This window comes from Pelodiscus sinensis, chromosome 1 (genome assembly GCF_049634645.1).
Source record: "Pelodiscus sinensis isolate JC-2024 chromosome 1, ASM4963464v1, whole genome shotgun sequence".
Classification (NCBI taxonomy): Eukaryota; Metazoa; Chordata; order Testudines; family Trionychidae; genus Pelodiscus; species Pelodiscus sinensis.
The window spans coordinates 56,439,737-56,452,491 of NC_134711.1; the positions used below are offsets into that span (position 1 = coordinate 56,439,737).

At 44.0% G+C, this 12,755-nt stretch overlaps 1 long non-coding RNA gene across 1 annotated transcript in view; it reads left to right on the forward strand.

Annotated features, from left to right (window-relative positions):
- Positions 1 to 12,755, forward strand: part of LOC112546340 (uncharacterized) — a 171,833-nt gene that overhangs the window by 102,562 nt on the left and 56,516 nt on the right. The window lies entirely within an intron of this gene.

Consider the following 12,755-nt stretch of genomic DNA (forward strand, 5'->3'; position numbering starts at 1 on the left):
GTTGGGAGACTAATCTACAATGTCATAGACATCACTGTCAACATTTTTTGTGATATTCTAGGTATGCCAGCTTCTCAGCAATTTTGTAGTCATTAATATAACTCCTCCTTATAATGTTATTTGTTCCCCAATACTGTATATTTATTACAATCTTTCCCATTTCTCTTACGCTACATCTACATTGGCATGATCTTGCGCAAGTACTCTTTAAGGCAAGAGTTTTTGCATTAGAGTATTTGCGCAAGAGAATGTCTACACTGGCATGTGCCTTTGTGCAAGAGATGTGCTTGCGCCAGTGTAGACGCTCTCTTGCGCAAGAAAGCTCTGTTAGCCATTTTAACCATAAGGCTTTCTTGCGCAAGAAATTCATGTTGCCTGTCTACACTGGCCTCTTGCGCAAGAACAGTTGCACAAGAGGGCTTATTCCTGAGCAGGAGAGTCATAGTTCTTGCACAAGAAGCACTGATTTCACACATTAGAACGTCAGTGTTCTTGCACAAGAACTCCCCGCCAGTGTAGACAGGCAGGAAGTTTTTGCGCAAAAGCACCTGCTTTTGCGCAAAATCATGTAAATGTAGACACAGCCTTAATGTACTTAGCTAGCCTTAACTCATCTTCATTGTTTGAAAGCAGTCACATACCTCTTATTTGGAAATGTTAATGACTCAATTTAAGCCATGTAAAATGCATTCAGATTCTACAATGATGGTTACCTTTATAAATTTGTGTAATAAATAAAGCAGTTTGAGACATAGTCTAATATAAGCTTCATGGGAGAATCAGTGTACTGTAATTGGGATTCACTTCAGTTACTTTGGATTTACAGCACTGTAATAGCTCAGGATATGGACCAACTTTTTGGAACATTGTATTGTTTTACTTCCCTGGTGTTTTCCCCGTGCATTAATGTTTTCTCTGAACACACTGTCTGAGTCTTCAGACATTCTTTTTTTGGCTGCTTCCCCATTTTGCATTTCCATAACAGGCTTTTATTTCTTTACCCTGAGATCTTTGAACAGCCCCTCAAGAGGCTTCACTGGCTGACTTTTGTTCTTTCTTTTTTCAGAGTTTGTACCAGACACTTTGTTCAAATCTTTCTTGGGAAAGACCCCTCCCCCAACTTTTCTAGGAATCCCAATAATGCTGTTTCCCCACATAACAACATTGCCTCCTTGACAGATTGATAGGGCTACAAAATATACATATACATCTTAGTAATTATCCCTACCTTCTTGGCTTCTCAGGTGAGTTTCTGTCTGTGTTTTAGATGGTAAACTCTAGGGACCAGGAACGAGTGGAATGTCTCCATAGAAACTGCATTCAAAGAATCTCCTCTGTGTGGGAGGATGGTGTCAGCTGCCTTCATGACTTGTCCCTCCTCTCTTTGGCCCTGTGCAGAATGCTCTGTGGATCCTGAGTTTCTATACATATACTAGAGCCATGGGCTTGTGCTATTTTCTGTTACACGCAACACAAACAGAGCTCACCCAAGAGGGCCAGAACTGGGGCAAAGGAGTGACAAGATCTCTCTTTCTCAAAGATAACAGTAGTAAACAGAGTCCTCAAATTAACACAGCTTGAAACTGTATTAAACTTTACATGGATTTCCTTCTCTGCTGGAAAACCAGTCCTTGCAGGTGGATTCCAGAGGTTGTCCTTCAGTAGCTGTGTAAAGGTATGCTGAGAAGTCTGGCTTGATGCAGACCGTCAGTTGTTACTGAGGGGACTTGGAGGAGAGTGTGATGGAGTGGACTAGATTCAAAGGCCTTCTACTGGAGGCCTTAGGATTCTGCCACACCTATTCCAGAAAAGGTTCAGTGAACAGGTTCTTCCAATAGACTGAGCAGTTTTGAGGAAACAACCAATCAGAGGGCTTCTGGGATGGCCAGTCAGGAAGGCCATATAAAAGGAGCTGCAGAACAGAGCACTAGTTAGTTGCTGTTTGGAGATGGAGAAAAAGGACATATGCTGGGAATAGCAGCAGGACCAAAGACAGTCTGCTGGCAGAGATTAGGGGGTAGAGAGGTTCCTGGCTGGCTGCTAAGATGGGACTGAGCCCGGTGAGGGTTATAGAAAGATAGTGTCATCAGGGAGGAAGCACTGGGGATAGGGCCCTATACCAAGATTGGGACTACTTAACTATGGAGCCTGATGAGGGAAAGAATGACACTACCAGCACAGTACTGAAATAGGCCCCTGAACAGTGGATGTTATGCTCTGCAAGGGTTCTGTTTTAATTGACATGCAGACAAAGGATGTTAAGTAACAGTTAATTGACTAGTTATAGAAGATTAGTCGATAGGCACTTCCGCAGTCCTCCTTTGAAATGTACAAGAGACCCAAAAGGGCTCTTGTACATTTCAAAGGAGGAATGCGGAACTCAGTGTGCAGCTCATTTCAAAGGAGGAATGTGGAACTCTGCTTGTAGCCCAGGGCCAGCAGGAAGTCCCACTGACTCCTGGCTGCACGCGGGGTGCCAGCTTGAAATGCACATGAGTCCCCAGCTGACCCCGGGTTCTGAGGAAATGCCGTGTGGAACCTGCAGTAGGCTGGGGAGTCCCCAGCTGATCCTGGCTCTGCGTGGCATTTCAAATCAGCAGCACAACATGGAACGCAGAGCCAGGATCAGCTGGGGACTTCCCAGCCTACTGCAGGTTCCACACGGCATTTCCTCAGAACCCGGGGTCAGCTGGGGAGTCCACAGCTGACCCCGGGTTCCACGTGTGGCTGCCCCTTTGAAATGCCGAGGTGGCATTCAAAGGGGCAGTGCCACACACCTGATCCCAGGCTCAGCTGTGCAGCACTGCTGCTTTGAAGTACCTCCTCACCCCCCCCCCCCCTTTGCTGCCTCTATTTCATAGAGGCAGCAAGGCAGGAATTGACTAGTTGACTGATTATCCAATAAGCAGGGTTCGACAAATAATACAATCTACTGCCCGTGTCGAGTAGATTGTAACCCGGAAGAGCCGGGTTCGGGCGATCTGCACATGTGCAGAACGATCTACGCATGCGCAGATCGCCGGACAGCGCAGCTGGCGAGTGGGGCTCACTGCGGTTTGGCGAGCCCTGCCAATAAGCATTTGCTGAATGGATAATTGACTAGTCTGCATTAATATCCTTAACGCAGACAGATCATATGACTCGGCCTGTGGACTGAGTTGCTAGAAAAACTGCCTGAGAACCATTGAAAGGGGTCACCAGAACTGAAAGAAGGCAAACCGCAGTGGTGCTTGTGAGAGCTGTGTGCTGACCCTGTTATGGAGGACACATAATTTCTGGGGGTAGGAATTGGCAAGAAATTTCTGCCAATTCCTTGTCATGGGTAAGAGCAAACTTATTGAAACTACTTGATGAAATTTTCAAAAATGTTCGCTCCTTTCTTCTGGAGAATTGTTTGTAGGTGGAGCAGTTCCCCTGGCCTTTAATAGTGTTTTAAGTAGCCCTGAGTGGCATGCAATCATCACTTGAAACAGTGCATTGATTATCATTTTCTTTCCCCCTTTCCTTCTTTAAATTTCTTCTCTATTCTTAGTCCATTCCTCTCCTCTGATGTTCTGCTTGTCCTCCCCATTCTCTCTTGTTAGCATGCTTTCTTCACAGGCTGACTGCATCCTGATCATCAGACTCCTTCCTGAGCCCATCAGCTGTTCACTGGGGAGCAAAAACAATGTCCTCTGCTGAACAAATGCAAACTCATTGACTGCACCTGAACTGGCCAGCACAGGGAGGCTGTGCTGCTACCTGCCAGCTTGTATCATGAGCTCAGGCGAGTGGCTTGCAGGAGCAAAGAAGAGGGACCAGCTGGGTGACTGTCTGCAGCATGTTTCCCTGCTGTACAAAGATTTGGGCCATAAGAACTTTAAAAAAAGTGATGTTGCTTTAATCTTTTAATAGTTTTGACACAGCGTAACTTAAGTCCTACCACTAGTTGCTCAGGGTTATTCATATGGTGCCATCTGAAATAGGCAGACTTGGGCCAATTCAGGAAGCAATTGACCCTGGAAAGAATAAATTATCCACTTGAGACTCATTAGATATGTGGCTAATATGAAGCTGTCAGTTTACATTAATTTTTACATGTCTCCCAGCTAAACTAGGAACCCAAAAGTAAAAACCTAGTGTGAATTATGGATTTGGGACTCTGCGGGGAATATAATGAATTAATCTGTGGCAAGCTATGGATAATGCTCTTCTCCTTTTGTAGTTCTTTCAGAATCACATGTAGGAGAAAATGTAATGGAAATGGCATTTGGTAAATGTGAGGCAGTTTTAACATTTTGTGAAATGTTGATTAGTGAACAGGAAAACATGACAGCTTTTCTGGAGGAAAGATGCAAAAATACATATATAGAATTTGTTTGCAGCATCCTGGATTACTCTGGGAGGGCTCTCTGCTGCACCAGTTTGTATCTGGACTAACTACATTCACCTCCCTATTGCAACAGAGGGCAGAATCAAGTTCAGTATTTAGATAATTATCAGGATATTATTGCTTCTTGTGGAGCATTAGCAGTTATATGGACCTTGACAGTCCATTTCATGTTGGAGATGGAATCAGTAATGCAGAGTCAAGGTAACTTGCTTATTTATAAAAAGTCCTTTAACAGCAGAGGCTATCAGTTTGCTTTTGAGTAAACCTTCAGCTTTGACACCTGTCATCAAGAAGGCACTCCTCTTGGTCTCTTGGAATCTATTAAAGGTGCTCACAACACCCATGAGAGAGAGAGCAGTGCTACTATCTGTTTTACAGATGGAAAATTGAAGCACAGAGAGGGTACGTCTAAACAGCAGCAGCATTTTGTAATAACTGACATTATTTCAAAATGACAAAATACGTGTCCACACAGCAAGCCATTATTTTGAAATAATGTTGAGCTGGAGGACTTTTTACTCTGACTCCTGTAACCCTCATTTCACAAGGAGCAAGGGAAGTCAAAGGAAGAGTGCTCTTCCTTTGGCTATCTGCTATGTAGACAGTGCTAAAAGCCAAATTAAGCTATTTCGACTTCAGCTATGCAATTGACTTTTGCCCTGCTATGTAGACATAGCCAGAGACTCTGTCTTTGTTTACACTAGCACTTTTGTCAGCAAAACTTTTGTCTGTCAAAGGTGTGAAAACACCTGCCCCGCAAATCAACATCAGTTGCACTGACAAAAGCTCCAGCGTAGACAGCATTGTATCAGTGGGAGCAGAGAAGCTACACAAGAGAACTTACAGTGGTGCAGTTGCAGAGGTACACTTGCTGTAAAGTCCGTAGTGCAGACAGCATTCGTGACTAGTTAAAGTAACAAAGGATGTCTTTGAAAAAGTAGATCTTCCAACTCACAGGTGAGGACCCAGTGACTGATCTGCCCTTTCCATCGCTGCTTAACCACACAATTCTTCCTCCTCCTTGCCCTTGTGCTTTATGTCATGAAATTCTTTAAACCAGTGGTTCTCAAACTTTTTGGCCTGCAGGACACCCTGCTCAACACAAACCTTTTTGTGGATCACCAGCCATGATAGAATGGGTCCGGATGTGGTCTGGGTGGGAGGAAGGGTGCAGGAGCAGGTACGGTTGGGAGGCCTCACCAGGATTCTGGCCAATGGAGCGGCGGAGAAAGCCTCCAGGTGTGAGGTTTCCTGCATTGCCATTTTCCCCTGAGGGGGGACAGCAGCAGGCAGAGTCACTTTCTCCCCCCATGAACTGGATCCGGCCTGCGAAGCTTGGAGCTCTCCACCTACAGGCAGGAAGCCAACCTTGAAGGATGTGTATTCAGGGCTGGAGCACCAGCACAGGCTCCCCACTGTGGGGGTGGGAGGGCAGGGTGAACTCTGAGCCCCGTCTCACCTGCAAGATGGATCTCAGACCATTAGTGGTGCACGGTCGACACACTGAGAACCAATTTTAAACCAAAATTGATCACCTAGTATAACCTTGTCTCCAGAGGAGGCTTGATTGTTTATCCCTTTTGTGCAGCTGTTCTCCAGCACAAAGGAACCTTAGAGGAAATCCACGTGTCACAAATCCAGCATGCTTTCATCCATGTTATGTATAAACGATATATACTATTACATGTACAGCAGGCAGGCATCTCCCTACCGACCAAGGAAGCCCACATGGACTCTTTGTACTCTATGTGACGGCGTGTGGGGGTTCCCCCTGATCCTGCAGCCTCATAGCAACAAGAACAGACTCTGCCAGCCAGTAGAATAGAGGGGGTTTATTGCTCCTCCAGGATACAGCACAGCATAGACGTGATGTAGTTACAGGAGTCAGGGCCTGGATGCCTCAGACCCCTTCAGTTAGGGGGTCCATTGTCCCCCCTCTGTCCCCTCAGCACCCAGCTTAGTCTGTTCTCTTCATGTTTTCTAGCCAGAAACTGCTTCACTCCAAGACCCTGCCTCCCAGCCAGGTGTTCATCTCTGCCTCCCTTTTCTTTGTCTCTTCCCCGGGGAAGAGCAGTGTTATCTGCTCATGCTGGGACTAGGTGTTTGGGCCAATACACATGTGGGAATCACACATCACAGCGCAGGGGAACCCCTGGTTACAGAGCATACAGCACCCCCGCTACGTCACACTCTAGCAATTATATAAAACAAATTGTGGTTTTTAGGGTCCAATCCTTCTAAATGCCCTCAGACCCCATTGACTGACTGTGTAATATATCCTCTTGTTTGATGGAAATATAAATAGGGTGGGAAGCTAAAATCTCCACTCTTAGTTCAGTTGCACTGATAACTACATACTAAGCTTTGCAAGTCAAAGTGAGAAAACAGTGCATCTCCTCTTGCAGTTTGGAGAGAGATCCAGAATCACACTTACCTAGGAGGCTCTCAAAAGGATACAATCTGAATGCTGAGGCCTAGTTCTGCTCTCACACCAGTGGTATATCTCCGTAGGCTGTAATGGTTGCTTCTGACTTATGCTGCTGTGAGAGGAGACTCGTAGCCTAAATATCGACTAGTATAATATGCTGTTTTACAGCTTTTGTACAGCTTGTTAGAGTCTTCACTTTTTAAACAAAATGTGGCAATTAGTCCATAATACAGTCTAACTACCTTAATTTAGGAAAATGTAATTAGACTTCAGAGATAGTGAATTGTTGAATGCCCATTGGCATGAACACATTCAGAATTGTTACTGTGAATACACAAGTTCTTTTATTATAAACCATCAACATGAGCAAATATTTACTCTAAGCCCTGGAACAGAGGAATACTGCTATAACTTTTCTACTGGGGCAAGTTTTTTATATGGTAGCCATGGCAAGGGATCTCCGTTGGGAGGTCAATTACGTAAGGACTAGATAAACACATAGCAAGACAGGCCCTGCCCCAAAAGAACTTACAATCAGAATAGGCAAGACAAAGTATGCGAAGGGAAATGAAGATAAAGTGACTTTTCCAAGGTCACACAGTAGGTCGGTGTCAGAGTTATGGCTTTTTTTTTTTTTTTTTTTTTCTTAGACACTGTTGGCTAAAGTAATTGTTGAAGTGTGTGTTGCTTGAATGTTCAACGAGAGATGCCTGTAAATGAGCCTGATTTCAGTGGGTGGGCACTCAGTGCTTTCTGAAAACCTTTCTTATTGCATTTAATAGGCCTACTCATGTGAGTAGCTGTTCACCAGTGGGAGTAATGAGCTTGAAGTTCAGTCCAAAGCACAGGCAGCACATCATGGATGCTGGGGGAGTCGGAGCCTCCCCAAACCTTATGCCACTGTGCTGTGGGGGAGGGGGAGTGGTGGATTGCAGCATGGGCCTGTGCCAAGGGGCCTTGGAGAGAACGATGGAATGGGACAAGGCTGGAAGTGGAACAGGGGCAGGGCCATGTTCAGGGTGGTACCCTGTAGGTGGCGCTGTGGTCCTAACTAGGGCTGAGAGCTGAATCCTAGCTGGGGCAGAACTCTCAGCTTCCATCATGCTCCTGACTAAGTTGGGGGAGTCAAGCTCTCAGCCTACAACTAATGCCCTGGCTGGGGGGAGGGATACTCAGAGCAGCAAGTGGGGGCATGATCTCAGTTGGAAGAAGTGGGCCAAGGGGCTAGACTACCCAAGGGAAAACTTCATCTGCTGCCCACAGCTAAAAGTGATCCAGTTTTTGTTGCTATGCAACTCTATAACATCTAATATAGAGGGATTAGCTAGATAGCCCCAGCCCTCAATTATGCAGGCAAAACTGTGGGTATGTTAGGAGTATAAATCTATTTAAATAATATGCTAGGAAAAAAGTTCACTTCCTGCTGTCAGTTTTGCCTACATGAGCTAGATATGACCCTTTTTGCTTTGGGGCCAGATCCTGACATTCTTACTTCCAGTGAGTACCTTATACTGTGAGTAGTATTCAGTAGAATTTACGGCACAAGGAAATAGTATGAGCAAGACTGGCGGAATATGATCTTCAGGATAATTTGTGGCATAAGAACTCCAAATGGGGAAAAAGGATAAATGTACAAAGCAATCCCGAGTTTGCCTTTATTTTTGATGAGATACTGATTGTAGACTGAATGATAGGATTATTTTGAGATTTTGTTAGGTAGTGAATGACAACATTTAAGGCTTATGTTGATTATATTTCTTCGCTATACCAGATCTGTTTTGAATGTGTTCAACACTGAAGCAAATGTAGAAAACTCTGGTGGCTATTTACTTATGCTGCAAAAAACAATCAATCCAACCAAATCAGATTGTGATGAAGGACATTTTCCAAGACTGTATACCAATACGGTATAGCTACATGGCCAACATGCAAAAATACTGACATCCCGTAGGTGGCTTTGAAGCATTCAAGAAGTGAAAATATTATATAAACCCACTGTTGTGTGCACAGATAAAATACCAATTCTAGATGCATGGGGCCTGATTCTGAGTAGCAGTAACTCATCTGAACATTCCCAGATTACTCCAGGAATGGTTACCATTGACAGTACTTTTTCAACAATGAGAAGCTTAAAACATCATTGCCATAATCAGCATAGTTTTATAGCTCAGAAGTGTGAGCTGGTCCTGATTCTCAGCTGATCAGCTGCTATGATTCTGTGGCAACATGGTATTATCCTAAAAAATCTTATTAATCCTCCTTGTATGGCTGGTTTTTGAGCCACTCAAAAGGCAGATGACTATTGAGAGAATGATTTTTTAAAATGCATTCAAAGTGGGTTCAAAACTAAATGTAAATGTACATAAAATAATAGTCATCAAAGTTTAGCATGTCAGTTTTTCCCATGCCAGCATTTTTAGCTGAGCTAACATCAGTATCCTTCTATAGGTGCTTGAAGATTCCATTTTCATACAGTTGTTTGCTTGTGGCTTCCTGTAAAACAATTTCTTTAATAAAGTCTTTGCAGCACATCACCCACCTCCACATTCGGTGCTGTAAATATATCAATAAAAAGCATCTGTTTGGAAAGACCCCTAGAATAATAATTCATGCATGTCTCATGCCTTCCATCTAGGGAGGTCAAAACACTTTATAAATGTTGATTAGTAAAGCTTCATAACGCTGTTCAGAGCTGAGCTTTAATCTAGCATTGCTCAAGGTCACACAGAATGTCAGAAGCAAAAGCTCATAGCATTCAAGCTCTTTTTAAAGGATTATATAAGCACGGTCAAACTTATTTGCTGAGCTGGAGGAAAGCTGAATGCTTTTGACTTGCTTAGCCTTACATTTTATAAGCATATTCAGATTTTATGGCATAAATGTCACGTAGTTCTTAACTCCAGCTCTGTTGACAAGTGGAACTCTCAGACACATGGGTTTGTTTCGATAGCTAGGAGTAATGTGTTTCTATTGTTTTTGGTAAAAATGGTCATTTTCTGACTAGGAGCACTTATAAGACCTAGGATCATTTGTCTTCTATCCTTGATTAGATTCCTAGTAACTGAAGAGCTAGTTTCCAGAGGTGTGCACGCAGTTCCATGTCAGTTCCTCTTTTAATGGATCAAAAACCTAAAAATCCAACTCTCCGATATTTTTTCAGTTTAAATGCAACATTAATTCTCTAAAGAAATGTGTACTTTTAATAAAAATCTTCAAGAGATAAATATGACAATATTTCCTTAGGAAGAAAAGAAACTACTTGAGGTTTTTTAAGAGATGAGACGGGGCGGGGGAGGAAGAAATCCCTGAACTTTCCTAATGCAATGATGAGATTTTGAAATGGATTCTCTGGAAAGTTTTTTGTAGGGTTGGGGCTGGTGCTATTCCCAGGGAGTCCCCCTTGAGCCTACCATTCATTTCAATTGATCTGCTGACTCCGACAGAGGAGATTATGGACTAATATTAGCATGATTTTCCTACTGTGAGCAAAGCTGCCTGGCAGCATTGCATGATAATTAAATGCCATGAACAGAGAGTTCCTCCTTTGTACCAATGGCAAACAGACGTCTTATTTCCAGGGTGGGTGATTCCTGCAAACATTACTGAGACACTAAATCTTTGTTTTCTCTGCAGTTGAAAAATACAAAGTCACTATTAAGATTTTAACATATTATTTTCAGAAGCCTACACTCCAACAGGGGGCCTAGGATCTAATTATGTTGCTCTTTCATCTGGCTTATGTACTTTATTTTTTCACCTTTTTCACATGGGTAGCACCTAGGGATGTCAAAGTGTAATTGACTACACAATTAGTCAATATACCTGGGCTTATCGGTAAATCCTATCAACTACACATACTCCCCCTCTTTGTTGCTTCTGTATCAGAGGCAATAAGGGGAGCGGGGTGAGGCAAGAGCTGGTGTCTGTGGGTAGCCGGCTTTAAAGCTGGCTTCCCACCAGCACTGGATCCTGTGGATCCACCTGCCTCCTCCATCCCCATGCTGCTGCCTCTGATAGAAAGGCAGCAGTGTAGAGAGTGAGGGGGACAGGCGGGAGCTGGTACATCTTGGAAGTTGGCTTTCAAGCTAGCTGCCCACACGTATTGGCTCCCCATGATGCTGCCTCTCTATGGATATGTCCACACATCAGCATTATTTGGGAATAACTGATGTTATTCCAAAATGACACAGTCCGCGTCTACACAGCAAGCAGTTATTTCGACATAATGTTGAAATAACGTTGAGCTGGAGGACTTCTTACTCCAACTCCTGTAACCCTCATTTTACGAGGCGTAAAGGAAGTTGGAGGAAGAGTGCTCTAACTCAGACTTCCTGCTGGGTAGACAGTGCCAAAAAGCCGAATTAAGCTATTTCAACTTAAGCTATAGCTCAAGTTGTGTAGCTTATTTCAGTTTTTGCCCTGCTGTATAGATGTGCTTTATGAGAGGCAGCGGAGAGAGGAGAGGGCAGGCAGGAGCTGATATGTGTAGGGAGTGCTGGCTAATATTGCCTCTAAGCTGTGTGGCGCTACAGCTTCACACATAATTAATCAGCCCTGCCTAGTAAGAAGCTCAGGGCTCCCTGCTGGGAGCTGACTGACTAGGTGGGCTGATTAATCACAACCTCTCCCTGAGCACCAACTCAGTAGATCCACCTGCCCTCCCCCTGCACAGCATGGGATGGCAGGGGGTCCCTTGGGAGTGGGGCCAGAGCGCACTGGCTGCTAGCCCTGCTCCCGGGAACTATCGAATAATCATGTAACTGCTAAGACTTGACGTGGTTACATGATTATTAAATTAACATCTCTAGTAGCAACTTCCCTCTGGCTATAAGAAGGAACCACCACATATATAACACTGTAATCTAATCAATTGTACGGCTAGCACAGAAGGGGTATGTCTAGACTACATGCCTCTGGCGACAGAGGCATGTAGATTAGGCTACCCGGCATAGGAAAATGAAGCGGCGATTTAAATAATCGCCGCTTCATTTAAATTAAAATGGCTGCTGCGCTGAGCTGATCAGCTGTTTGTCAGCTCAGCGCGCTAGTCTGGATGCGCGCGGTCAACATCAAAGGCATTTGTCGACCGCCCCATTATGCCTTGTGGGATGAGGTTTACCGGGGCGGTTGACAAATGCCTTTGATGTCGACGGCGGAGCGTCCAGACTAGTGTGCTGAGCCGACAAACAGCTGATTGGCTCAGTGCGGCAGCCATTTTAATTTAAATGAAGCGGAGATTATTTAAATCGCCGCTTCATTTTCCTGTGCCGTGTAGCCTAATCTACATGCCTCTGTCGTCAGAGGCATATAGTCTAGACATACCCAAGGTGTCCTGTCCTGCACTTCTGTGTTTAACATTAATATGATTGCTTTGGAATATTGTGCCCAGTTCTGGTGTCCACAGCTCAAGAAGGATGTTGATAAACTGGAGGAGGAGGTTCAGAGAAGAGCCCTGAGAATGATTGAAGGATTGGAAAACATGCCTTATGTGACAGACTCCAAGAGCTCAATCTATTTAAACTAAAAGGAAGGTTAAGGGATGTCTTCAGCCAGTCTGTAAGTCTGTACATGGGAAACAAAATTTTGCTAATGGGCTGTCTATCTAGCAGTCAGAGATAAGATCCACTGCCTAGAGTTTGTAACTAGGCAAATTCAGACTGGAAATAAGGTGCAATTTTTTAACAGTGAGGGTAATGAACTACTGGAACAATTTACCAAGGGCTATGGTAGATTCTCTATTACTGGCTATTTTAAAATCAAGATTGGATGTTCTTCTAAAACATATGCTTTAATTCAGTCAGAAATTAATGCAGGGAAGTCCTATGGCCTGTATTATGCAGGAGGTCAAACTACAAGATTGCAGTGGTCCCAAATGGCCTATAATCTATTAATCTGTCCTCTGTAGATTTGAGTTTTTCACCGTTGTGAAGATAAGCAACCACTCTGAGCTTTAGG